Source organism: Delphinapterus leucas, chromosome X (genome assembly GCF_059928025.1).
Source record: "Delphinapterus leucas isolate spDelLeu-1000000601 "Yukka" chromosome X, BTC_Dleu_Yukka2, whole genome shotgun sequence".
Classification (NCBI taxonomy): domain Eukaryota; kingdom Metazoa; phylum Chordata; class Mammalia; order Artiodactyla; family Monodontidae; genus Delphinapterus; species Delphinapterus leucas.
The window spans coordinates 71,224,626-71,238,869 of record NC_143150.1 but is presented as its reverse complement, the minus strand read 5'-3'; the positions used below and the strand labels follow the sequence as shown (position 1 = coordinate 71,238,869).

General features: G+C 52.1%; 1 pseudogene; it reads right to left on the bottom strand.

The window, feature by feature from the left end:
• Positions 1–5,778: 5,778 nt before the first annotated feature.
• On the bottom strand, positions 5,779–12,313 carry LOC149744282 (uncharacterized protein CXorf49 homolog pseudogene; annotated as a pseudogene).
• Between the last annotated feature and the right edge of the window lie 1,931 nt (positions 12,314–14,244).

Genomic DNA, 14,244 nt, shown 5'->3' with positions numbered 1-14,244 from the left:
TCTATGAGGTGTTCATTTAGTGTCTTTTGCCCATTTTCCACTTGGGTTGTTTGCATATTTATTTGTGGAAGTTCTTTATGTATTCTATACTTTAATCATCTGATGATTTCATGTTACGTAAATATCTTCTAGTTTTTAGCTTGCCTTCACTTTTTTTATCATACCTTTTAATGAACAAAAGCACTTCTTTTTAATTTTTCACAGCACTTTATTATGAAAAATTCCATACAAGAAGATCACGGGACTTCCCTGGTGGCACAGTGGTTAAGAATCTGCCTGCCAATGTAGAGGACACGGGTTCGATCCCCGGTCCCAGAAGATCCCATATGCCACGGAGCCACTAAGCCTGTGCGGCACAGCTACTGGAGCCTGTGCTCTAGAGCCTGCGTGCCACAACTGCTGACGCCTGCGTGCCTAGAGCCCATGCTCCACAACAAGAGAAGCCACTGCAATGAGAAGCCCGCGCACCACAACGAAGAGTAGCCCCTGCTAACCGCAAGTAGAGAAAGCCCGCGCGCAGCAACAGAGTCCCAGCGCAGCCAAAAAAATAAATAAATAAATAAAAATTTAAAAGAAAGAAGAAGATCACAAGATGATCCGGGGAAGTTGAGGGGGTACTTGCTGATCATGGACCACCTTCGCTCTCACCTGATGACCTTGCTTCCCATTTCACTGAGAGTATACAGGCAATCAGAAACAAACTTCCCTCATTCATAAATATTTTTCTCTAGTTTGGATCATTCCTATCAGCATACAAGTATGTTGTCGTTTCTCCCAATTAAAGAAAACCTTCATTTGATTCCAATTTCCCTTCAAGCTACACCATTTTTCTCTGCTCCCCTTCACATAAAAACTCCTTAAGAGTCGATGTATACTTGCTGTCTCAAATTCCTCTCTTCTCATTCACTCTTTCTCTCCTTTCCACTTAACAATTCTCTATTGAGGGCTTACAAGGTACTGTTCTAACACATGGTGCTGTTCTAACACATGGTGCTACATCACTGAGAAAAACTGATGACGTTCCTTCCCTCAAGAGCTTACATTTCTGTCATAGGCCTATTGGCAATATTTTCTCAGTCTTCCACTATGTCCATTCCTTTGTTGTTGGAAATCACTTTCCTGGACCCAGGTTCAATCTTTATTGGTTGCCTAGAGTGTTGCTCCTAGAACACTGCTTTACCAAACCCCTAAGTGGGATCTTCTGCTTCCTAGAACTAATGTCTTCATTGTTCTTGGTTTACCACAGTGTTTTGATGGGACTCATTCTCCGGGTACCATGGGTGATAATTTCTTTTAAGACTTTGCATGAACAAATATTACCTTTAATATTACTTTTAATTTCATGCTTATTTGATAGCTGATATATAATTTCAGGCTGAAAAGCTTTCTGACTTTCAATGTCACTTTTGAGAATGCTGGTACTATTTTGCATGCCATTATGATTCCCAAGCCTTTATGTATGACACATTTAATTTTTTTACTTACATATATTTTGATTTATTACATCGTAAAATTAACTTTTTTGTTTTCAGTACCATGAGTTTTAACACATGGACAGGTTTGTGTAACTATCACCACACTGAGGATACAAAACAGTTCCATCAGCCCCCAAATCTCCCTCATTCTGCTGCTTTGTAGTCAAACCATCTCCCCCATCCCAAACCTCGGATAACTGGTGATCTGTTTCCCATCCCTATAGTTTTACCTTTTCCAAATATTATACAAACACAATCACACAGTATGTAACATTTTGAGACTGGCTTCTTTCATTTAGCATAATGCATTCGCGATTCATCCAAGTTGTTGCATGTATCAAGAGTTCCTTCCTTTGTACTGTTAAAAATGTTTCATTTATAGATGTATGGTTTTATTCGATCATCTCTTGAATAACATCTTGATTGCTTTCAGTTTGGGGTGACTATGAATAGGGTTTCTATTAACATTCTATTAACATTCTATTGACATCCATAGTGTGCACTGGGAAGCGAGTTCCTGTGATGGCTGTCTCCAGCCTGTAGTTAGCTTCACTCTCTCCAGAGTGTCTGCAGGGACACATGACCTGGAATGACTGTCTCTACTGGTCAGAGGCAGGTCCAAGGTCTAAGCTAGCTCCGTTTCCTCGAAGTGCACACACACTCATTGGTAATGGCCTCAGCTCAGTGGGGAGCAGTGCCGGAGCAAGAGGGGCTAGAACATAAGCCTGGTACAGGCTGGGTGGGGCACTGGGTACATTCTAGGAATCCAGCCAGAGGCCTGGGAAGCAATCAAGCCCACCTTCACCAGGGAGGGGTTTGAGGGGAAGGATTAAGTCCCACGAACATTCTTTTCTGAACCTGAGGTCTGTGACTGTCCCATCCCACCTGTGGTCTGTCCACCTGAGCTCATGCCATGGACTCTGGAAGGGGGTCAGGGTGAGAATATGGGGGAAGGGTGGACCCAAGTGCTCCCCATTGTCCAGGTGCAGTCACTCCTTACTTCCCATCCTCACTGCGCCCATCCTGCCCCTATCCCGGGTAGCTCATGTTGGGTGGCCACATATATGGGTCCCCTGATTCTAAGATGAGCTACTCTGAGGAGCCACCCTTCCCAATCTCATTCCATCCACACCCACAGTAGTTGTCAGACATCATAGGATCACAGAGTAGGATCGAGAGCCACCTCCAGTGAATCCAATATTTCGAGCATCCCGACACCCTGTCGTGGGGTTTGGTGACTTCTGCATCATCCCCCTCCTATGTTTTGGGAATTTAACGACAACCCTTGAACAAAACAGATCCGACCCTTGCTTTTGCTCATTCAGTGCCTTACAGAACCTGGACCAGCCTCTACTCCCTTTTCTCGCTGAATCACATCTTTCTGCCTCAAGGGAGATTATCCCTGATTACTTTTATTCACACACAGGGACACACAGTCACCAACCTTGAATGGCCAATCGACCATCATACCCCCTTTTGTGTAGTAAAACACCGGTCTTTCGGGAAGGGTGTCAGGCAGAACCACCCTTGCCTCACTCAAACACAAATCTGTCCCTCTGAGTCTCAGGCTGGTACAGCCCTGGGTCCTGGCTGAGGGAAGGAAGTGCTCCCCAACCTCGAGTGAGGGGGAACTCGAACATGGAGTTCAGAATCAATCTCGTGTGTCCTAAAGAGGCAGTCTGGGAGATTGAGCTGGGACATGGAAATATCATTTTCAGGAAAATCTGTGTCATGGGGCTGGTGGAAGAGTATTTGACGGGGACCATGCAACAACACAGAGCGACTAACCACACTTGCCATAGAACCTGACGGGCCAATTTCCACTCAAGGGTGCACAGACGACCCGGCTGGAGGAGGGTGGTCAGCTGGCTACGGCAGGCAGGATGTGAATGCTTCCAGATTGGAGCTCTGGAAGGGGCTCATGAGTTCCTGCTGATGGGAAGGGTGAATGGCAGAGATGAATGGGAACCGCCAGACCCCAGAGGAGGAGGGGGCTTTGGAGAGAACTAGAAGAGGGCCTTCGGGGGAAACGGAGGACGTGCCAATGTGGCCAGGCAGAGCACACACAGGACCCAGACCTGTGGCACTCCGCTGGCTTGACTGCAGGGATGGTAGCAGAGGCTGGCCCAGAGTCCCCCCCACAGGATGCCAGAGATACCGTTCTGGAAAAGGCTCTGACGTGGAGCAGCGCCCCGCCCCGGCCCCCTTCCCCGACCCCAACCCCTACCCCTCCAGAGAGAAGGGAGAACACAGAATATGAGAGGTACTTTAATTGGAAACTGCTGTGAAACTGGGGCCGGGGCGGGGGCAAAACAAGGGGGAGAGGAAGCCCTAGCTGAGGCAGAACAGGAGGGAACGAGCTTGGCCACAGCTCCAGGGCCCCAAAGGTACCAGCTGCTCCTCTTGCAGGAAGACGCTGGGCTCAACCTGTGAAACAGCAGAGTCAGGGAAGAGCCTCAAGTCAGGGCCAGCCCCCAGTCCTGCTCAACAGCCAGGACTGTGGGAAGGGGTACGGTGTGTGTAACACTCACTTCAAAGGGTCTGCATCTTGTCAGCCAGGTACTGCATGGCGGCTGCAACAGGGACAGGCATTAGCAGGTGCTCCAGACACAGGGATATAGAAGCCTGTCCCCCATCCCCGTGAGGAACCGCCCAGCCCTGAAACCTGAAACCCCTCCAGACCCCATGCAAAGAGCTCTGGGCCTCATCACTCCCCACCACCCAAATTGAATGTGGAACCGGTTCCTAAAGGGAAACAAAATGTGCCAGCAGCTCTCATGCTGTGGGCCGTGCCACAACCACTCAGAACTTGTCACACACACAAACAAACAATCCAACAAGAACCTTAGAAGCCACACCAAGCAGCAGTTCAAGGGAAAAATCAACGAGGCATCTCTAAAAGTCCTATCAGAAGGACATTCCCTAGGACTGGTCTGGTTGTCAAAGTGTGCATGCAGTCCAGACAGTACTTTGCTATTTGTACACACGCCCAGCTGTACATGCACAGCCAGCTCCAGGGCCAGGCCTGAGAGTTTCTCCTCCCCACAGGGATGATCATCCCTGCCAGGCCCACCGCACCTGCAGCCCACCCCCACCCCAGGTGCCCACCCGGGTTCTGCACTAAGACACCGCTCTCCGGCCCTGGTTCCTCATACCAAGTTGCTCCTTAAGTTCGTCTACTTCTCTCTTTAGCTCGAGACACTAGGCCAGCAGACAGAGGAGGAAGAGAAATGATTAGTATACTCTGGTCTCCTCTCTCCTCCAACTTCTCCTCTCCCCCGGGCCCTCCACCCCAAAGCCGGGTGGTTAGACTGGCAAGGGCTCCTCAGTGGAAAGGAGGTGGGCTCCCTCCGTGGGGTATGTGATGGGGGCAGGGGAGGGGTCGCCCACACATGTCAGCTGAACTTGGACCCAGATCCCACCCTCGAGTTTGGGCCTGCATTTCCAGAATGCAGAGGAAGCATTACCCAAAGACAGCAGGGCGTTCCCAGTGGCTGCTGCTGCGTTTCCGGTCTTGGGGGATGGTCAAGTGGCTCCCGGTCACCTGAGAGGGAAAGGACACACAATCCAGCTTCCCAGGCTCCCAGTGAGGTGGAAAGGGCCAAGCGGGCTCTAAAGTGAGGTGAGGCAGCACCATCCTCTGCTGGCAACCAGCCGCCCCTGCTCTCCCCAGCGGCCGGAACCTTGTCTCTGGGCCTGCCTCCCCTGTTCCCCGGGGGCAGCCATTTCACCATTGTGGTCCGCAAACAATGTGGCTCTGGATTCGACCCTCCCAGAGCTGCAGCCACAGCCAGCACGTGGGAGAGCAATGTGGCCGAACAGGACTTAACAGAAAAGGCTGTTCCCCTGCAAGTCTACACCCGGAGCAGCTGTTTGGGGCACTGCCACCGATCACCCCGGCCGCACAAACCCCACACAGAGGATGATGTGGCTCAAGGCCAGCCCTGCCAGCACCCCATCTCCTGTGGGAGAAGCTGCCTGGGAGCAAGGCTGTGGCCCCAGCCGAGACAGAGGCAGAGGTTTCTGTCCTCAACCCCTCTTCCCTCCCCTCATATCAAACCCACGACACTCACCTGAGGGGGCAGGCCCCCTGGGCATGACTTCTCCCTGGTTCAGGGCCAAGGGTTCTGAGTTTCCTGGATCTTGAGGGCCTCGGGTGTTGACGTCGCCACTGCTGGCTTTTCTACGATGCATGCGCAGACAAGATGTCCCTGGCCTGTGAGTTAGCAGCTGAAACAAAATTTCTCACCGATTTGGACTAAGGAAGTGTGTGTGTGTGTGTGTGTGTGTGTGTGTGTGTGTGTGAGAGAGAGAGAGAGAGAGAGAGAGAGAGAGAGTGTGTGATTCGGGCCAGGGTGAGGCAGGGAATTGGGAAGGGAATTGAAAGGCTGATAACATTAGCACTTTCTCCCTCAGTCAGCCCCAGGGCAGCCGGCAGAGCTGATCTAGGGACAACAGTGGGACACTGAGAAAGCCCAGGCCCCCTGCAAGGAAGGTCTGGGGAACAGCTAGGAAGGAGGATTCAGGAAGCTGGTGAGTCTAAATACTGAGGCTTTCCGGGGAAGCTTTTAAGGGATCCTCCGAACCAATTCAGCTACCAGCCCTCCCTTCCATCCCAGCCCAAGTCTCTCAGAGGAGGCTGGAAAGAGGCCAAGGGTGGAGAACCGGGCCCAGGACACCCGACGTGCTACCTTAATGTTTGTCCCTAGGAAAAGGAGCCCGATCTGGCATCGTAATGACCCAGTGACCGAGGGGCACCCAATGCTGACCACTGAGGGGTGGACAGAGGCAGCATGGATGAAGACGTGTGCCCTGGGTGCTGTGGGGGGGGGGAAGAGTGGGGAGAGAGGAGGAGCATGGCCTACTCACTTGGCCCTTTGGGGCTGGGTCTCTATTTGGGTCCTTATCTTCTCCCGCCACCGCCTCAGACTCCCTTGCCCACCTGACCACGGATTTCTTCCCAGCGTCGCTGTGCTTGGACTGTTTGGTTCCCGAAAGGACCAAGGTATAACTCTGGGGTCTCCCAGGCTGCGGAATACCAGAGATTGGGGGGAAGGTGGCCGGTTCCACAGGAGTTGCCGAGATTCGCTGCCCCCGGGAACGGAAGGTTCCCCCCAGGGCAAGTTTGGATGCTCCCACGACGGATTTCTTCTCCTGGGCTTCGTTCTTCCTAGGAGTGACCCGCGGCAGGCCAACTGCAGCAGCAGCAGAAACAGAAGCAGCAGCAGCAGCAGCAGCTCCCGGGTAGCTGGGCTTGCTGCCCCCCTTCCCCCACAGCGCGCTCTGCATTTTCTTAAGGGAAGAGATGCTCTGCTCTCCCACGCCCTGCCTTTCCACAACCGAAGAGAGTCCTCGCGGAGCCGAGGACAGGGAAGAGCCTGTCACGTGAAGGAAATTCTCCCTGACTTGGAACTTCGAGTGTCTGGGAGTGTCCCCGGGATCCTCGGGTCTGCTGGGCTTGGCCTGGCCTCCTCCTCTGGGGTAAGTGCTCACCGTCATCAGCTGTGTCTCACTGAATTCATCTGAGGACTCGGAGTCGGACAGCAGCCAGGCTAGGCCTTCCGCGGAGCGCCGCTGGCGGTCCGCATCCACGTTCAATCTACGCTTAGCGCCTCTCTTAGGGTTCCCCAAGGCCCGGCCTGCTTCAGGCCCACCGAGGTGGAGAGGGCCGGCTGGAGCCGTCGGCGCCTCCCCACAGCTCTGGCCGGGCGCTCCTCGACCGCCGGGACTCGCCTCGAGGCGCAGTGTCAACACGGTGGACTCTTTGAAGGCGGTGGAGCTCTCCGGGGACGGGTACCTGAGGACGCCCAGCACGTCCTGGTCGGTCAGCTGCTGCAGGTTGGCCTCCTCGGCCTCCTCAGACTCCTCGATCAGGTCCAGGAGGTCCCTCGCGTGGTCATCTGGGGAGGCAGGTCGGTCTTCGCGGCCCCACAGCACCGGCCCTCGCGCTTCCAGCATCTCCCGCTCAGACCGGAAGCCCTCGGGGTCTGGGTATCTGCGGACGCCCAGCATGTCCTGGTCGGTCAGCTGCTGCAGGTTGGCCTCCTCGGCCTCCTCAGACTCCTCGATCAGGTCCAGGAGGTCCCTCGCGTGGTCATCTGGGGAGCCAGGTCTGCCTTCGCGGCCCCACAGCACCGGCCCTCGCGCTTCCAGCATCTCCCGCTTCGACTGGAAGCCCTCGGGGTCCAGGAAGCCGCCTCCGCCCTCGCCGCTCCGCGGCTCCCCAGGCTCAGGACCTGGGTCGGGTTCCCGCGGGACTGCGGGGCCGGCCGCGCGGACGCCGGCCCGCTCCCTGCCCTTTGGGCGGACACGCCTTCTCCACACAGACACCTCATCCGGGGAGCTCATGTCGCGACCCGGGCGGCCCCGGAACCGGGGCGACGGTCGATGGCCCGAGTCGCGGTCGCGGTCACGGCGGGCTAGGCGGGCGGCGCTCAGAAGGCAGCGTCAGCCACCTCACGCGCCGCACGAGCTCGCCTCAAAAGAAAGGACGCGCCACTTTCAGTGCGCCTCCCACGCCCGCGTAGCAGCCTCCTCATTGGTCCGGCCCCCGCCAACCAGCGGGCGCCTTGTTCGCCCGCCCCCTCGAAGCCTAACCAATGGGGTCGAGGGCCCCTGGTTTGCTCCCAAGCCCGTGGGCGGTGCGGGCAGTTGGCTGGTGAAGGGGATGGTGGGAGTGCCTCCCTCTGTCAAGCCTCTGGGCCCGCCTCCTCCTGTCCCGCCTCCCGTTACCGGTTAGAGTCACAGCTCTGAGCCTCCGTTTCCCATGTACACAGGGGGTCGAGGGCGTCGGGGAGTGAGGGCGCCGGGCTCCAGGGGTGGTGAGGATGAAACGTCAAGATGGAGGCGCTGGATGCCTAGCACGCGCCGAAAGCATTTGCCAGCCTCCCTTCCACGGCAAGCCTTACGACCCAACAGTAGAATGGGCACAGGAGTCCCGCAGTCAGTGATCAGGGGTCGGCCAGAGAGCAAAGGGATCGTATTTTCGTTCTGTAAGGTCTCTGTCTCAACTGCTCCATCAAATGTGGCTCAGCAGACGTTATTGGCAGGTGGGTTTGCCGGATAGACTTGGGGTTGGCCTCGCTCCATCAGCCCTTCGCCCTCTCTGAGGCAAATTCAAAGAAGAGGAAATCGCCAGTAACACCCCAAAACATGCTCCCCACCGCTGATCCTGGAGATGTAAACTAAAACCACGAATCGGGTTTCACACAGTAGGTTGACAACCTTCAAAGAGCTTAACCATTCCGAGGGTGGGAGAGATTAGGAGCAAACCCCTGTGGCGGTGGTGCAAGAGACGCATTTGGGAGGTAATTTGGCAGAATCCATTGAAAGCATCGTAGTGCTGGCACGGACTCTGTGCCTGGCACTCTTCTAAGCGCTGGGCGTAAATAATAATGCATCCGCGTGACACGCCTTTAACTATAGTACCAACTATTACTGGCCTCTTACCGGTGAAGAAACAGGCACTGAGAGGTTCGGCCACTGGCCCAAGGTCATTCGGCTCGTGGGGATCAGCGGCAGGATTGAAACCAATCAATCTGACTCCAGAGTCCTTGCTTTTAGCCCAAGATCTTTAAAAGGAAGGAAAAAAGAATCTATTTCCTCTATGCTCCTGCAAGTGCTCTGCTTGGTACTTCTTCCGGAGACACGCTGGTACCTGTAGTGTACAAGAACACATGCACAAGGGTGTTGGTGATGGGAAAAACTGGGAACACTCCAAATTCCCGTCAGTAAGGAAATGGATGAATGCAACGTGGCTTAGCATCCAGTAGCATAAAGCGTGGCAGTCCAACGGAATGCATCAGGCCATTCTCACAGCTTTCGAAAGCATCCGCCTGACTTCAAACTGCAAGTTGCAGAACGATGGCTTTGGATTCACATTTGTAAGTTAAATCACTTGCGTGCGTGGGCACACGCACACACACCAGTCAATCCTATGTAATATATGAGAATTCATTTAAGTATATGTACAAGTATGTTTCAAAGTTTTGAAGGACGCACAACCAAGGCCTACCAGTTGTGATGGCGGTGGGTGTGGATAGCCAGGTGTCTCTCAATTTTTCTTGGAACTGTCAGTTCTCAGTTCCCCTGAGCTGAGCAGTACTGATGTCTGGGGAGTGGTGCCTCCCTTGGTTTCTATACGGCCCATGGGTGTTAGAATTTCCCTTGTCTGCCACCCCACTCCTACTCTGACACCGCTCCATTCCTCCCATACCTTCCTTCTGCTCCTTCCCGTTCATACTCCTCTGTCTTCAGTCACCTCTCTCTCCTGCATCCTGCTCTGGCTGACGTCCTGGAGAGTCCTGGGGTGTCTGAAACCCTCTTGCCTGTGGAACTCAAAGGCCCAGTTTTCTGGGTCTGCACCTGAGAAGCTGGCCATGCTGGAGAAGTTTCAGAGCAGGGGAGATTGGGTGCACTGTAAATCTGCAATCCTCCTCCTCGAGCCTGCCCCCGATGGTGCCTGCCCGTTTGTGGATACCGCCCGCTTCCACTTCTCCCAGTGACTTTTTAAGTCATGGTGTGCTATTTCAAATATGTTAAAATGGATAAGGAAGGATATAGCAAAATCTCCTGCATCCACCAGCACCCTAGGAAACATTACCAGTGGATTCAGTGGAAGCCTCCGTCTTCCCTCTCACCATTTCCATTCCCTTCCTCCCTCCCCCAGAGAGAGACTCCCAGAACTTCTCACCTTCTCCACTCTCTTCGTCCCTGTGGCTCTCCTACCTCCTCTTCCCCTGCATCCCATACGTCTCCAATGATGTCACTAATCTCTGCTTTAGCCCCCTATGCTCACCAGGATCCAATACTGGTTTTGACTTACTCTCTTGGCCTGGGGTGGGAGCCAGTGTCAGAGGTTCCTCTTGGCTTTCCCCACCGGGATAGCTCTTACCCCACAGAGCAGTGACCCAATGTGGAAGTCATTGCTCCAACTGCCAAGTGTATCACTTATCATTATCAGCTTGGGGACTGGAGAAATGACCGCTATTTTGGTCCAGGGACCCCTTCAGCGCACTGTGAACCGGTCTCCATTCCCAGCTCCTTTTAATGTCAGGGCCTCAGAAGCCCCATTGTAATGAGGCCCCATCACGACACTTTGGGCCTCCTGGATCAATGTCAGCTCAGATGCTGTGTCCAGTAGTAGTAGAAGTGTCTGGGTCTTTTTCTAGCCTCAGGGTACAGTCACCTGAGAAATGGCAGTCATTCTCTTTAGGGACGGTCATAACCCACTGCCTTGTTTCTGGATCCTTCCTCCTCAGGACTCATCCACCTCTTCAGTGGGGCCAGTCTCTGAATTGGCTCAGGACCAGGAACTGAGCAGGAGACTGTGGCTTTGTAGCGGAATGATGGCCCTCCTTCTCTTGCATTCTTGCCTTTTGCTGGCTGTAGTTGCCCCTAGGGAGCCATGCTGTCTGCGCCATCTTCTCAGCTTTCTGCCGGTCAAGCAGGCACTCTTGACTGCCCCTCTGACCTTGCTGGTCGTTACTGGAAATGTGGTCTGCTGGCATCTCTTGGTTAAGAGCTGCCCTCTGCCCTCTATTATGTCAGAATTCGTTGGCTCCCATGGGTGGTAATGAGCCCAGGTCGGGACCACTTTCCTTCCATCATTGGCATTGGCCTGCAGAGGGGAGCAACCAGCAAACTTCTAGTGATGCTGGGGCCCCTCTCACCAGAACACTCCTGATGGCTTTGGTGAGTGATGTGTCCTCTCAGCCCTACAGTGGGACATAACCATGAGGCCATGTGACTGGCCTCACCTTTTCTGTCCGTTCTAGCATCACTCAACCTTTTTGTTCCTTCCTCTGCCATCTGCCAATCCAAGGCAGGCATTTCCACTTCTCTCCTTATGGGCCATCACTTTCTCAAAGTTTCAAAGGGCCAGTCTGGCAGTGAATTTCCTCCATCTCCTGGAGTCCTTGCCCGTGTGTTAAATCCCATGGCATGAGAAAGCGCCTCCGCTCAGTAAAACTTGCTTATCCACTCTTATATTCCTGTCCACTTGATCCAGCACCCTCAAAATCCAATCCCAGGGATACTGCCCTGCTCCTGCCAGTCCAGGCTTGTTATTTCTTGGTGTATAATTTCTTTTTCCCCTTATCAGGCTCGGCCTATCCAAGTGAGTTTATGGAGAAGAGATGAGGGTTTCCCTGGGAGAGGCGTCTGTCACTTTGTGGGGGAGCAGACTCTGTAGCATCTACCAGCACAGGGCATGTGTTAGCTCTTGCTAGGGGAGGAAGGGCCACCCTGCAAGCTTTGAGGCCTCAGGACGTTTGGATACGATAAGCCAACGTTTGGAGACATCCATGCCAATATACCCGGCCTACATTTCAGAGTCTGAAGTTTTTCCAAAAAGGGCCCTGACCTTCCCATAACAGGCCTGTGTTTGTCAAGGATGTGTACGTGTCTGGAGTTCTGCACTTATTGTTATCACATAATCTGTGAGCTACTCAGCTGTCTCTGCAGGAGGCAAGGGCATTTTGTAAGCCACCAAGAAAACCCCATCAATCTTACACTTGGCCCTTAACTGTTTGGTAATGTCCCTTAGTTTCTCATTATGTCTTTGCAGGGCGCCAGTATAACAGTGATGAACAGCCGCCTCTGCCCTCCCTATAGACATAGTGCCCTCCCTACCATTCAAAGGCCTGAATCATCTCACAGGCCACAAGTAAGACCCTCCACTGGGTTATTTTTCAACGTACGTATGGATAAAACCTTAAGGAATCAGGAGGTAACCTTGTGCTAGAGATTATCCATGCCCCACATAACACTCAAAATGGTACGCTCTTTGTCATTTGGGCAGTGAGTGAGCTGGTCCATAAACCCCATCTTATAGCTAACTTCTCAGACCACTCCTGGTACCAGTTTTGTTAGTTTGGGCTCTCCAAAAATACGGACACCAAGGTATGATTGGACATGAACGAACATGATGGGAGAATGGCATGTGAAGGATAAAGGAGAAGGAGCAGGAATGAGTCTTCTTCTTCAGGGTGCGATGCGGGTCTGACGTCTGTAAGAGAGACGTGGGGGAAAGGAGGGTCAGATAAGAAGAATCTCTGATGCAGTTTCGTTCTAACAGTAAACTTTCGTTCAGTTTAGTTTGGTTTGTTCAGGCTCATGTGGAGTCCCCAACCTACAGCTGCCATTTAGAGGAGTCCCTGTCCTGAAGCAGTATGCCCCTGCCATGCTCAGTCACTGGCTGGGAGCTACCCAGAGGATGTGGGATCTTGGCACAAACAATGGTGGTGCCAGAGAAGTGGCAGCTGGCACTTGCCAATCTACTATGTTCCCTGCAGTGGATCGGAGGGGCATGTTTCTATGGCCACCACAAGGAAGCAGAAGTCAAAGATGACTAACATTTCCGTTTTGAGTGACTTTGTGGTGGGGAGCATAAGGACACAGGAAGTAAAAGAAAGATTGGGAGGGAAATGATGGGATTTTGGATACATTAAGGTTGTGTTTCTTATAGGACATGCAGGTGGAATTAGCCAGAATGCACTTAGAAATTTGGTTCTGGAACACCAGTGAGGGGTCAAAGCTGGAGAGAGATACAGATATGGGAGTCATTCATTCCCTCAGTAAACTTTCATAGCAGTGTTTTTTCAAACGTCACCATAACCTTAGGAGTTCCTTGCATGGAAGCTCCAATTCCTTTCCCTTCACCCCTCAGAAGTAACCTCTATCCTTTGTCTTCATCATTCCCTTCCTTTTCTTTAGTTATTTTCTACATAGGTTCATATTCCTAACAACGTTGGTTTTGCTGCATCCTTTGGTCTTTATGTAAATGGAATCATCTGTGTTGTTTCTGATTTCTCCCGTGTGATACTGTGTAACTGAGATTCATCCCTGTTGTCGCATGTGGCAGGCAATTGTTCATTTTCATTGCTGTACACTGTTCCACCAAATGAATATACAGTAGACTCTCATTATCATGATAGTTATTTGCAGTCCATAAAGTTGCCATGAACACTGAATTAGGCAATCCTGAAACATTGCTCCTAAGGGAAATATAATTTCAAGTTCCTACCATCCGCTGGTCACAACATTTTCATCGACTGATCACTGCGTAATCATGTTTCATGTGTGTTTCTGTCTAAAGACTCTATTTAATAGAAATATTATTGATTCATTAACATTGACCTCACAGCCAACAGCATTATAAATCATGCCTGAACAAGGTTTATGTAACACACATATTTTCTTGAGTGCACGTCATAGTCATTTTGCACTCAAGAACACTAGACAATACATCAGCACTAAGCTTGGAGGCCATCTTTAAGTATGAAATCAGCAACAAAGAAGCACAAAAATGCAAACTATGTGGCACCAAATAAATCATGAAAAGGACACTTGCTTGCAGTCTGAGACTGAAACCAGAAGGCAGAGCGTCACCTTGTTGGACCTCTGTTGGGAACATATTCCACCAACTCAAATTTTTCACAGCTCTCTCGAATGAGGAGGAAAGCACTCTGGTACTGATTTGTGGTTAAAAATGAATTTTAGCAAATAGGGGAATTTGCAAGTATGGAATCTACAAATAACAAGAATCCACTGTATCTCAACCTATGTATCCATTCTACTGTCAATGGGTAATTTGGGTTGTTTCCATTTGGGCAGATATTATTCATAGTGCTACTATAAACATTCTGGCGCATGTTTCCTGGTGCCCACGTACAAGAGCCTTCCAGGGCAGAGCTTTCCAACTTTGGACCTGGGACTTTGAGGCCTTCATCTCCAGAGACAGCCAGACAGCAGCCCCTGGACCGCTTGG